Source organism: Dipodomys spectabilis, unplaced genomic scaffold (assembly GCF_019054845.1).
Source record: "Dipodomys spectabilis isolate Male_0828 unplaced genomic scaffold, ASM1905484v1 ptg000190l, whole genome shotgun sequence".
Classification (NCBI taxonomy): domain Eukaryota; kingdom Metazoa; phylum Chordata; class Mammalia; order Rodentia; family Heteromyidae; genus Dipodomys; species Dipodomys spectabilis.
In genome coordinates, this window is record NW_024870867.1 from 4,852,592 (window position 1) to 4,867,227 (window position 14,636).

General features: G+C 34.9%; 1 protein-coding gene across 1 annotated transcript in view; it reads left to right on the top strand.

Annotated features, from left to right (window-relative positions):
* The window catches only part of Hdac9 (histone deacetylase 9), an 821,624-nt gene that overhangs the window by 261,849 nt on the left and 545,139 nt on the right, over positions 1–14,636 (top strand). The gene's annotated exons all lie outside the window — the stretch shown is intronic.

Sequence of the window (14,636 nt, forward strand, 5' to 3'; positions counted from 1 at the left end):
TAAACTGACTTCTGTGGATTTATTTGTGAATGATTTTAAATTGGAGGTTATCAGCAGATAATGTTTGATGTTTCTCATATCATATAAACATTTAATTTAGCTGGGTACCAATGGCTCAAGCCTGAAATCCTAGCTACTCTGGAGGCTGAGATCTGAAGATTGCAGTTTGAAGCAAACCCTGGTTGGAAAGTCCATGAGACTCTTATCTCCAGTTAACCACCAAAAAATAAGAAGTGGAACAGTGGCTAAAGTGGTAAAGGGCCACTCTTGAGCAAAAAAGCTCAGACAGTACGCAGGCCTTGAATTGAAGCTGCAGGAATGGCATGAAAAAAAATCATTTAATTTAACTTGATTTTGAAGGAAAAGATGTAAAACATTTAGTATCTGCTAAGATGAGTGGACCTTGTAAATTTAGTACATTATGTTTTGCATAAAAAATTGCATTTGCTAAATGGTCCTATTTTAAAACATAATTTATAGTTAAATCATCTAGATAATAAAATACAAATGGTGGTTTAGCATTATTTCTTTGCTTATGTTATAAGGGAAAAAGTAGGTGGATAAAGAATAGATTTAATGGGTTAGAAATTATGAAATTACTAGTACAAAATTTAAGTCCTGTTATATATTTACCGTTTACTGAAGAATAAATATAGCCAAACCACTACAACTAATATATATATTATTAACCAATTTTCTTTAGGATGTAGCTTAAACTGAAGTGAGAGCTTTTTGATTGTTCCTTTCCAATGGGATTGCCGGTTTTATATACTAGTTAAAACTCTGTAAATCTCCTGATAGCACATGGTATCAAGTTTACTGAGCTGATTTTAATTAAAGTTGATTTTAGGCTCAATTTCACTTCGTTGGAAGCTAAAATGGTTTGTAAAAAGTAGTCTTTTATGTAGACAGGTAAAAGGAGGATATTTAAAGAGTGAATGTATATGTGTATTTGTGGCTTGCGTCATTGTTTATATGCAAGCACACTAAGTTAAACCTTGCCAACACTATCAAATGGCCTTTTTGTTACAGTAGTTTGTTTGATCTACAGCTAGAATAAATTCAGCTTACAAAAGTCAGAACCTTGAATCCCCAGGCATGCCCTTGTGACCATGGACAAATGATTTGAACTTCTGAATTTATGTATGCTCATCTGTCATCTGTTTTCCAAAAATTACAACCATCACAATATACACCTCAGAAGGCATTAATAAAAAAATTGCAATATGACATGTTGTAGACAGACATATAATATGTGTAACATATAGAGTGGGTACTGGACAAATATGTCTATCTATATTATATGTACTTAATATAATATATGATTAAGGTAGAAAGATTTGCCACAAAATCCCAAATTTATCATAAACATGCACAAGGAATATGCAAACACAATTTGTAGAGGAAATTCAAATGACCTATAAACATATGACAAATATTTATGTTACTCAGAAAAAATACGAGCTATTTTCATTTTCCTTGAAAATGACATGTGTGTGTGTGTGTGTGTGTGCGCGCGCGAGTGTGTGTGTGCGCGCGCGAGCACGCGTGTGTGTACCAGTCCTGGGACTTGAAATGGGCCTAGATACTGTCACTGTAAATTTTTTGCTCAAGACTAATAAAACTCTACCATTTGAGACAAAGCTACTTCAGGTTTTTCTTTCTTTCTTTTTCCTTTCCTTTTTTCTTATTTTTCATTTCCTTTTTCTTTTGGTAGTTTATTGAAGAGTTTCAGGGACTTTCCTGCCCAGGCTGGCTTTAAACCATTAAATCTCAGCCTTTAGATCCCAGCCTTGAGTAGCTAGAACCAAGAATTGATAAACATTTTTAAGATTGGTATGACTCAATTTTGGTGGTAGTATATGGACCTAAGCAGGTTGACATACTAGTAGAAACATTTTGGAGAGCAAGTTTTTCACACAAAAATTTAAATGCAATACTTTTCCAGACATTTTACTTTTCATAATAAAATTATAGATGTTTATACATTTATGCAGATTCATGTATGTAGGCATTTTTTGTAATCACCAAAGATTGGAAATGAGTTATCTGTATAAAATAAAGTAAAATCATAGACATATGTCTGGACATGAAACACAAGCTAAGAACAGAGAGTTTTGTGCTATGTGCCCCATATTATATGGAGGTCATATAATGTAAAATAATATATTATGTAACATACTGATATATGTGTGGCATTTGTATGCAAATGATTAGCTATAAGAGTCTAGAAGGATACACAATAAATTCTTAACAATGATAATCCTATTATGGAAAATCTTCCCTTTTTATTCTTTAAGCTTATAAGTTCTTATAGTTTTGTAATGTTGAACTTTAATACGTTAGAAACCTACTACAGAGGTTTTTAATTATTATCTATATCACAGTGATGATAATAAACCTCAAGTCAATCAGTTAATTGTGATGATATATGCACACATTAGTCTGGTTATTTTCTATGTTAGTATTGGAGCCTAAAATGGAGCCTCTTGTTCTCAGCATTTTTGCTTATGGCAGACACTCTACCACAGGATACATGTTTCTAGCTGGGCTTTTTGCTGATGACTTGAAGATGGAGTCTAGCAAATTTCTATGCCTGGGATTGGCTGGAACTTCACTGTTCCAGAACTCAGTCTCCTGAGTAGGATTACAGAGATAAGCTGCATTCTGATAGTTCCAACACTTTAAAATTACTATAAAGTCCTAACCTAGTAAATTGAAATTTTAAATTACTAATGGGGCATAGAGCTATAGTGACCTGTCATTATCATTTGTTCAGATTCTTCTAGGAACCTAAATTAGTATTGATGAGGAACATCTGGAGTCTTTACATAAGTGACAGGCCACTACCAATCTGATAGCTAAACAGGGTTTGATGTTACCTTGGTATAAACAATTTCAAGGATTTATATATCTAATAGAAAATCAAATTACAATTTGCTTCCAGCATTGTTTATTGATATTATTATTATTATTATTATGATTAGGAGCAGTACTGGGGCAGTACTCATGGTCTTATACATAGGCAGACATTGTTCCACTGAACCCATTTCAGTAGGCCTTTACTTCTCTTTTGAATGTTTTCTGGTCTATGCCTGGTGAAGGCCTGGATCACAAGCCTATTTCCATAGCTGAGTTGACAGGCACACATTATAGTGCCTAGCTATTTGTTGAGAAGGAGCCACACTAACTCATATACTAGCCTCAAACCAAGATCCCTTCAGTGACACTTCCTGAGTCACTAGAATTACAGATGTGGGCCACCATTATGGTGACATACACATGCATTTTTCTTCGATAAAGTAAATGTAATATCTTGCCAGAAATTAGATTTCTTAGAATTGACCTAAGATAGTAAAACACTTAGACATTTGTACATACTTACGCATCAAATGCTGATGATTCTAAAGACACTTAACAACCATGTTTGTCCTAATAAACATAATGAAATAAAACCAGAAAGCGCTTCCTATTGCAGCCACACATGGAGTCATTTCCCATTGTGAAATTTTTTTTCCATGCTAGGGCTTGATCCAGGGCAAGGCTCATTTGCTCTACCACTTAGGTCATGCTTTTCTTTGTATTTTGTTTTTGAGGTTGGATTTTGCTAAGTTTTCCTGGACTGGCTTCAATTAATTATCCTGTTTCAGAGTGGCTGAGACCTGGGTGGGTGACTACACCCACTTCCATGCCCAACTCAAATCTTGTTGCTAATCTTTTATTTATACTTAAATGTTATCTTTTCTCAAAATGATTTGACTCTCAGGTGTCCACATTAATATTTTTCAAGCTAATTCATAAAAAGAAGTTACTAACATTAATCACATCCACAAAGTGCATTAGGGGAAAGAGGTCGGGCTTCCAATTCTAACTTTATCATTCTTATTTCTAGAGACTTTTGCAAGTCAACAAACTTCTCTAAGCCCAACTTCATATATATATATGTATATGTATATATATATATATATATATACATATACATATATATATGTCTACTACTGTGCCTATAAACTTTAGCTCTAGCATATACTGAATCTGATATTACACAATATTGTACTATATTATAATGTAAAATATTTTATTATGACATAATAGGGATGTGGAAAGGATTATGATTTTCTCTGCTTTACTCATCATTCTTACAGGATAAATAGTTCATGTAGCCTTAGGATTCTCCTTAGCAGGATACCAGTGGGTCATGCCTATAATCCTAGCTGTTCAAGAGGCTGAAATCTGAAGATTGAATCCAGGCTATCCTGGGCAGAAAAGTCTGTGAGACTCTTATCTACAATTAACCATCAAAACACTAGAAGTGGAGCTGTGGTTCAAGTGTTAGAGTGCCAGGTTTGAGAAGAAGAAGAAAGCTAAGGGAAAGTACCCAGGCCCAGAGTTCAAGACCCAGGACCAGCACAGAAATAAAAAAGCAATAAGTTCTTTTAATCTTGGAAGAAGTAATTTATGCCAATAAATACGGCCAAACGCCCATTGCCCCCAAAATTACTGAGGTCACTTTACTTTAAATCTGAGATCTGTATTCCATGTTATACAGGGATATCATGTTCACTGTCCCTTTAATGTATTTATAAATTTATTTCATCTCCAGTTGAGGTACCTACAATAAGATAGATAGCTTGGGTTTACAATGAAAGGTAAGAGTCTGCATTTCCCAAATCACTACAGTTGTTCCCAGAGTTACCTGAACTGAGAACTTATGTCATCCTACTACTTTGCAATATCTATTTATAATTCTTGATGCTATAGTATCATGGGAAAGCTGTGTTTATTTTTCTCTCTAGGGGTTCAGTGGTCTGATAGTCAAGACAGTACCTGGTTAATTAGCATCTGTTTTGTCCATATCCCCAGAGGCTCATTTAGCCCCAGCCCAGCCACAAATGCTCAGCTTCAAATAAAAAGGAAGGTAGCTTTGATGTGAGACTGATTCACAAGGATATATTTGGAGTCATTTACAATGGAAGGTCAAAGTCTCCAGGATGACAGTTGATGTTTTCCTAATGTCTGAAATGTTCTCTTGAATCAGTACAACTCAGTGATTCCTGCTCATTTCTAGGGATCTCACAGGCAGACAGAATTCATAGTAGTACATGCTGTGCTAAAAAACCTGCACCTGTAGAATTGAGACAGAACCCCAGTAATCACAGGCAAGCCAGGGTTTGTAAAATTCTTCTTTTCCTTTAATTGATTTACTGATTTCATTTTTTTTCCTAAAGAAAACCCGATTTGCTTTTAGTGAGACTTTTTCACAGGGATAATAAGTTAAGTTTTATCATTAATTTTGTGCTCTATCAGAGATCAGGGGAAATTTAGTGACTTAATGTAACTGTAGTTATTTTCTGTAATAGTAAATTGAAGCAAAGAAGACACATAGGTAAATAGACTCATTTCTGTGGTTGGAAACTGCCTATGTTTTGGAAAGCAGGTATATATTCCCACATAGAGCCAAAGACAGTTATATAAATAGGAAGAAAGTAGTAGTTGATACTTTCTTCTTGAAGTCTTGGATTTTCAGGTGTTAGTTAAGGGCCATTTGAAAAATATCTTCTCATGTAGCCTGAGAGATGAAAATTGGTGAAGCTGTCAACATAGTGTGAGTGTACATATATATGTGTTTGCATGTATATATATACATACACATGTATATATAAACATGTATATATACATATACACATACACATTTATAGTTCATATGTACTTGTTTTAAAGCTGAGTGTTTACCTCTTTGTGCTATCAGAGCATTACAGTTTTAAAAATATAGAGTTCAAGAACTTGGCTATGTTTTGAATAAATTAGATCTTAGTTTAACTTTATATGCACTGTATATAATATTTTATATATGCATGTGTGTATAGCTATCAGTCTGTGTATCTGCGTATCTATCAATACAGACTATTTGAAGAAGAGCCTCATGCTAGCTACTATAATGATAATGATGTACCTTCACAGCAGTAAGGAAGTAAACTACTGAAGACACCTCCCTACATATTTTCTACATACTCAAGGTTATATCTTGTAAACAAAAGAGAAAGCTAGATAGACACTGAATATCCCAAATGGAATCCCAATACATTCTCTCTTTTTGTGAGCGTATGGAATGAGATGGTGGTCTCCTAGTTACAAAGAAGTCTGGTATTTGGCTTTGCCAGAAATTCTTTTCCCTTGCAAGTTCATAGTTCTTTGTATTTTGTTGATCCACAGGAGCCACTGATACTCAAAATAATGCCACTATGATGTTAAGATAAATGTCTGGTACTTGATTTTAAATTGTTCATCAGAAGTGGCGCTGTAGCTCAAGTGGTAGAGCGCTTGCCTTGAGCTGAAGAGCTGAGGGACAGCGCCCAGGCCCAGAGTTCAAGCCCCACGACCGACAAAAAAAAAAAAAAAAAAACTAAATTGTTCATCAGAGGTGACTGATACCACTCTTTTATTGAAACTTTCTCCCTAAATTGGAATTTTGATGGAATTCTTTTGATGGAATTCTTGCTCATTATCATCAAGCCCTATTTATAATCTTTATCATGATATGTCTTCCATCCTTTTAATTTATATGTACTATGAATAGAAAATATCATCTTTTAAACCTCTGTCATTTTAATAACTGAACTTCCCTGGAATATGCAACTGATGTTAGTCTTCATGTTGGACATATTTCTCAGATTACACAAGACCATAATCATTTTATGACCTGAGAAGGTTCCATTTTATTGCCAATTTATGTATTAAAGAAAAGCAGGAGGCTGTATTCACTATATCAGTGATACAAGAATACACAGCTGCAGGGAAATGAATTATGCATTCTTAAGACAATAATCACATCATAGCAACAGAGTATGTACTTAATCAACTGTAATCAGCTTTCACTAATCACGAAGGTAAAATTAGCACAAGTCACAACTTTCTTTAAGTAATAATATAAATCCAATTACAGTGAGTTATTTTAATTTTTGTAGGAATACTTCATTGTTTTTCCACTTCAGGCTATTTTTGAATGAGTTACGTGATTTGTTTTAATTTACATTGTTTTCTATATAGTATTGTTAGTCAACTTTACATATTCAGGGCTTGCTAATTTTCTGCTCACTAAACAATTTTTCTAAGGTGTCATGATACACGTAATTAGTGCTAAAATATATGGGCTTACATAGGAGGACAGGTGGCTCCTGTAATTGTGTTTCAAATTGCATTTGCCATTATTGAGACTAAGAAATACCTGTAATAATGAGTTAATGTTTACAAAGTTTCTAAGCCATTTTTAATGAAAATTTAAACTCATTCACACTGATCAGTACCAGTAATGTTCTCTTGTATGTTGCTACCAGACCTACCTTTTCCCCAAAGTCCAGCTCTGTAAACAGAGCTGTTTACAGATAGTGATGAAGGCATTGTTTTGAAACTTCAGCTTTCCTGAATCAAATGTCTTCTTCTATGCATGATTCATTAAATAGGCAAATTGGCCAGAAAGATAGTTGGCAACAGTATTTGGAAATACCCTGAATCTGATTTGACCTTTTCATTATGTCCTAGAAATGTAAGCAGAGGATAGAGAAAGATTTTAATTTGACCTTTTGCACAAAAATACCTCTTGGTATGTGCATTAGCTGCAAATGGCAGAAACTAATTTGCTTCCTCAAGATCACAATTTGAATGCTAGGAAGGAAAAAAACTTTCTATGGAACCAGTAAACTCTATTTTCAAAATATAGGTCTCTATTTAAAGAGAGTAGAGTTGGCAATGCCTCTGTCATCTGGCCAACCAAGAGAATAATGTGCTAAGACATTTATATTCAGTGGGACAAACACGACCCTTTGTTGGTTCCTGCACTCTGAGACACACAGAAACACACACACACATACACGGGGGAGGGGGGGGGGGGAGGAGGGAGAGAGAGAGAGTTTCCACTAAAGTTAGAGAACTGAGTCTAATATTGAGGTCAGAATATGGCCAAAAATACAGTTTAGTGCCATTATATATATATAGATAGATAGATAGATTATATTTATGTATGACATTAGTGCCTATATATATATATATATATATATATATATATATACTGATTATATTTATGTATGGCATTACTAGTTTGAATTAAGTCATTCCTCAACACTGGTCACTATTCTTTTATATGCCCGGTGGAGGGGAAGAGTTTTAAAAAGAAGAAAAGAGAGGAAGAGAGGAAGGGAGGGAGGGAAGGAGGGAAGGAAGGAAGGAAGACATTTAGCACAGATCTGACAAACTTCAAACAAGAAAGATTTAAGGACACATTTTGGACTCAAATCTCCTTTTTGTGTAAACTGTATGCATTTTGAACTTTAAAAAATAATGTGTTGTTTAAAAATCATGAGTATATCTTTAAAAATACTAAGGTACCTTTTTGTGCCTGTTTTTCCACTTCTTTGGGCAAAGTACTGTTAATATGAATTTTAAAATGTACAATTGTGTTCTCTCTAGTGAGTATATCATATGTGTGTGAGAAAGGTGGAAGAAAGGGATGAAGGGAGTGAGGGAGGGAGGAAGGAAGGAAGGAAAGAAGGAAGGAAGGAGAAGAAAGAAAGGAACATATACAAAATGCTTCCTTAAAACTCAGTAAAATATCAAGGGAAAAATTCTCTGTTTAAAAGCTATTAATGCTCTCAATATATTTTAACAGCTGCCCATTATGTAGGTACAGCATAACCAACCTTTTTCCAAATACTGAATATTTAGCTTGTTTGTACATATTCTCTATTACAAAAAAAGTACCCAATGATTATTTATACTTACTGTCATAGAATGCTTGTGACTATATGAACTTAGCATTGAAAACATTATGAATATTTGGGTTAATGTTAAATTCCCATGTTGATGGAGTCTTTCTTTCAGCCATAAACATAATACAGGACTAATAATATATTGAAAATAATGGAAATGTTTATCGATGCTAATATGTCTCTGGAATCATTGACCTTTTACACAATCCATATCTAGATGTGAGTCAATGGTATGATAATAAATATGTAGCTTAAAATAATTTCTGATGAAATACATTGATATCTAAACAAACCTTAGATGAAGAAAAATTCTTCCCAGTGTTTATTTTTAAAATGATGCCTATCTTTCACAGAGACATTTCTAGATTCTTTACCAAGATAATGGTCTTTCATATTAACTTATTTTTATTTTATTTTCATTTTTATTATCTTTCAGTAGTTATACGAAGAGTTTTCAGTTCAACATGTTAGTTTCTGAGTATAATGCATCTTGATTAATGTTAACCTTCCCATCATTCTGCCTTCTGTCCCAACTTGAGCCCTATTAAGCAATTTTTATTTTTTAAATTTATAATTTTATGCTAATTATAAGGCAGAAGAAATTAAGATGTATCTTAATAAGGAGAGATATGAAAATAGAAATGCAGCCATGTCCACCACTTTTATATATGTGCAGCCCAGAGTAATGGCCTTAGCACAAATTTAAACTATAAAGTTGTGAAATTATTTCTATGCATCCTAGAAATATGTGGCTCATACCTTTTATAAACTATGTTCTATTATTCAGACCTGATATTGTATCAAGAACCTTATAAATAACCCTCATATACACTTACAAACACTAACATAAATTTTATAAAATCCATAGATTTGATTGCTTAAAAGTTTCATTAGCTTCTGTTGTAGCATATGTGTATGTGCACACACACACACACACACACACACACACACACACACACACACAAACACACACACACGGTGGAACACAGTAGTGAATGACCAAAGAATAGCTAAGTTATAGAGGGCCCTGAGAGACTCTGCAAATATCAGGAGTTGTTGTGGGGTGATCTAGAAGTATTTATCTGAGGAAGAAAAGAAAAGAGGTAGAGGAGGAGGAAGAAGAGGAGGAGGGGGAGGGGGAGGGGGAGGGGGAGGGGGAGGAAGAGACATCCATTATTGCAACAAAATATTTCTCAGACTTTCATAGTGAGAAAAAGTTCAGTTTATTTTGGGTACCTACACAAGGCCTATCTGAGATCAGTGAGTAGACATTGAAACTAAAGTAGAATGAATTTTTCTGTTCAACTAGCACATATTTATTATTTGAAATAAAAGTATTAAAGTTAAATAATACCACTTTTGATGCCATCACACATAAAAAGAACAGTTTCTTGGTATATTTTCTGCTGCATTGGAAAAGGGCTATTATGTCATAACTTTCTGGATAAAATAATATAATGTGTTTTTCTGTTCAATATTTTTCCTATTTATTACTGCTCTTTTTTAAATTTTAGATGTTTTGCTTATTTTAATTTTATTTTATTGTAAAGATGCTGTACAGAGGGGTTACAGTCACATGAGTAAGGCAATGAGTGCATTTCTTGTCGAGCATTGTTACCCCCCCTTGTTGTTCTCCCACTGTCCCTTCCCTCCCTCACCTCCCTCCCCCCCTTATCACAGAGTTGTAATGTTCATTTCCAATATACTGTCTTGTGGGTATCATTTTGCAATGGGTCATCCTCTGTCCTTGTTTCAGCATTTTGTTTTTCCCCTTCCCCTCCCCAGATTAGACAAATGTATATACAAGATGCAGGGTACCAAAATCAAGTACAGTGACCACAAGGGATATACCATAGGGAGAAGAACATACAAAGGAAACAAAAAAATATCACATAGTACATTAAAAACAACAACAAAGAATAACCTCTTGTGTCCATGTCTTGGGGTTCATTTCACTTAGCATCATCTTATATGGTCATATGTACATAGCTTTTGAGCTTTTCTGCTCATCTTATAAGATTATCCTAGCTATATACTAATTATTGCAAATGAGAGAAACAATGAAACATATATTTCTTATTTCACTTAATATGATGCTCTTGCTTTTTAACTGACACATTTATTCATTTTTCTTCTTGGCCAGTCTCCTGTTTTTTCCTGGGTACACTTAAAAGAAACTTTTCACAAAAATGTGTTGAATTGAATGAAAGGAGATTTGCAATGTCAATTACATTTTTTTGGAAGATTCAGAATTTTATCAACTTTTTGAAAGTGAGATTGGAAAGTCTTACACTGTAAAACTAAAATTCCTGCTGAATTTGATCTGTTGATCATTGAGTAAGGCAAAACTTAATGAATTCATTGCATAGTAGATGCTTAAGTGAAATTAATGATGAGAGCAAAGAGAATATTTGCATATTAAGAATAAAAAGTGTTTCTGGAAAAATTGATAAAGCTCTAGAATATTTCAGAACTGGTGACTATGTTATGAAGTTGTATTTTTTGCTAATAAATTATTCCTCAAATAGTTTATACAAATGTGAACACAGAGCATGTGCATTTAGATATGCACCCAATAAAAATGGGTGTCAGTAAGAATGGTGTATATTTGCAGCAAAATGCACTTGCCAAAACACACAAACAATAAAGTTCATAGGAGTCTATGTACAACAATAAAAAATCAAAAATAACCCAATTTGCTCAAAAGTGAAATGGAAGGATACAGTATAATATATTCATAGAGGGAAACATAATACAGAAAGGAATTGAGCCCATATGAGGTTATATTGTTATGTGCAATTATATTTGACTAACTTCACAAAAAGTATATATGTTCAAAGAATAAAACTGGGTACAAAAGTGCCTGGACTGTGATTTGCTTTATATAGATGAAAATAAACCAGCAAAACTCATCTGGTGTTATGAGATGTCTGTTTGCTTAGGACATTTTCTTTTTGAGATGTCTGTTTGTTTAGGACATTTTGTTTTTGAGTTGGCTGATTTCTTAAATGTGTTTCCTTGTGTTCACATGTTCATATCAACCCTTACATTTAACCTATTTTTCTGAATGTAGCATCAAATAAGATGCTACAAGCATTCATATTTTACAAAAAGAGCTTTCCTCTTCTCCACACTAAAAAAAATAACAAAAATGATAAACAAAAAAACACTAGTATAAACTTTAAAAATAGAACAATTTAACACTAATACTGCTTTTATTCTAATATGGACCTTACAGGTTTGTTTTCGTTTTGCTGACAGTACTGGGGCTTGAACTCAGAGCCTCACACTCTTGCTCAGGTTTTTTGCTCATGGCTGATGTACTACCAGTTGAGCCATGCCTCTAGTTTTAGAGATTATAGACTTTTAGCAAAACCTTACATCTTTGAGAAAAGCCTTCCCTTCCAGCTACCCTAGCCTTTGGTTTATTAAGGTTCATTAATGTCTCTAATAGTTCAGATAATGAACATCTCCAATTCAGAGCTCCAATATTATTATTTACCATCTTTTTTCTTGATCGTATGTTTTATATGTTTCATTTACTACTCTGTTGTTGCCATTTTCTTAGACATTAAATATTTTTATTAGAAATATTTTTGTAGTCTGGAAGTACCAATGTTTATTTACTATTTCCTTATTTGTAGGAATTTGCTTCCAAATGAGGAAGTTTTTTCTAACAAGGACATTAGCAAATGAAACAAGTATCTCCAAGGGAGTGTCTTGTCAATGTAAGCACTCTAGCTGAGCTGAGTGACCACTTCTTGGAAAAATACATGGAATCAGCCTGAGACCTGGCCTGAGGCTTTTCATTATCTGTGGAATGCTTTGGGATTGGGAATCCCTTTAATTCAACAATAATAAGTCAACAATAATATTGTGAATTGTTTGCAGAGGCCAAGGAACCCAATTCTGCTTATTACCTCCATATATGATTATCAGTTTAACGCCATTGCTTCAAAATATTGAATTCATCCATATTGCCATTGTGTTAAAAATAGAAGATGGTGTCATTCATATTAATGAGAACCTTTGCTGTAGCCAGGGGAACAGTAGATGGTTTTAAAGATGGTTTTATTTCTGTGAGTGAAGAATTTACAACAGAGATTATACACTTCATTTTTACTCTTCAATATTCCTTCCTAGAGCTGAGTATAGTGGCTTGAAGAATAGAAGGCACATGTTTGGAGAAGGAGTTTGTGGCCCCTGTGGAGGGAAAATCATCCAAAGGATGAAGTTTAGCCTGGTCACCTTAGCTTAAAAGAGGCTTGAACACTGGGAGTTGTGGATTTGGAGTTAGCATGGCAGTTTTACTGGAAATATGCTCTAGTCCTACTAGCCTTATAGTAGATGCATGCCTCTGGTGATTAAGAAGGACTTAGAAGATAGAAGAGATAATGTACCTCAGTATTCATCCCCAATATCTTGATTATGGTGCCTGTCTCCATGTAAAGGTCAGCACAGGGGTGTCTACCCGCAGTTTTGGCATGGTATTCATGATAGTGGAGTGGCTGTGGAACTAGTCTTGTTAGAGTTCTGAGATTAGTGCAGGGTTCAGAATGGAGTAGCCACAGCATGAGACAATGACTGGGATCCTGGGATGAGCCATGGTAGCTGAAGATGAGTGGATCATGTAGAGCAATGAATGATCCACCAGAGCTGGCACAGATCAAAAGTAGCAGAAGGAATGTAGGTAGGAACACTGGCCAGGATTGGCCAGTACAAACATATATGACACACTCAGAAACAACCGGAAGTAACAGACATAAATCTCGGAAGTGGAGGCCAGTGCTGGAGAATGCAAGCTAAGAAGCTCGAGTGTGAGCCTGCCACTGACATTCTGACAGCAGATGAACAGGCCAGTGACAGAACATCATTATGGGATATATGCCTGGGCATGCCAAATACACACTTGGACCCTGTATCCGGGAGACTCCGTGAAATGTGGCTTGTGTTTCACAAGGCAGTTTCGCCATGCTTCACTTTCTTCCTTTTGCTATGACACATTTCACAAATGCGCTATGAAGTTCTCAGGAAAAGACTCTAGATCTTCTGATCGGAAATTTTCTTTAGCAAATCTAACCATGAATTCAGAGGGAAAATTGCTTCTTCTTTCTTTGTCCTCAATAGACTGGAAGTCACAGTGCATCTTTTAACTTCAGATTAAAAATATTTTAGGCATTCTAGGCATTTCTCACATTGGATTATTTCTAATAATACGAAATTACTTCCAGGTACAATGATAGCCAACACAAACATCAACATGGACTGAAAGAAAAGGAAAGAAAAGCAAATGTGTATTAACTCTGGATATAAAATCTGATCAAACATATCAATTAAAGAAACAACTAAGCAAATATTTTCCTCCTTGCTTGTCACATCTACAGCACTGATGGCAGCTTCCTGGACTATTTAAGAAACAGGCTGAGCTGGGCACCAGTGGTTTGCATGCCTGTAATCCTAGCAACTCAAGGAGACTGAGATCTGAGGATTGTGGTTCAAAGCCAGCCTGGGCAGAAAAGTTCATGAGACTCTTATCTCCAATAAACTACTCAGAAAAAGCTGGAAGTGGTACTATGTGTGGTTCAAATGTTGGAGTGCTTGCCTTGAGCACAAAGAGGTTCAGGGACAGCCAGAAACAAGCTGAGTACCATCAGTTGAATGTGAAACATCCCTCACAGGCTCATGAGTGGAACATTTGAAACATGGAACTTTTGTTGGAAAGTTCTGGAAACTTTGCTAGGTAGGACCTAGTTGGAGAAATAGGTCACTAGGGACATGTCCTTAAAGATGGTCCCTGGTCCCTTTCTGACTCTGCTTCCTGCCTACAGTGTGGTGAAGAAGCTCATCTATCACACAAGCCCACTATTATGATGT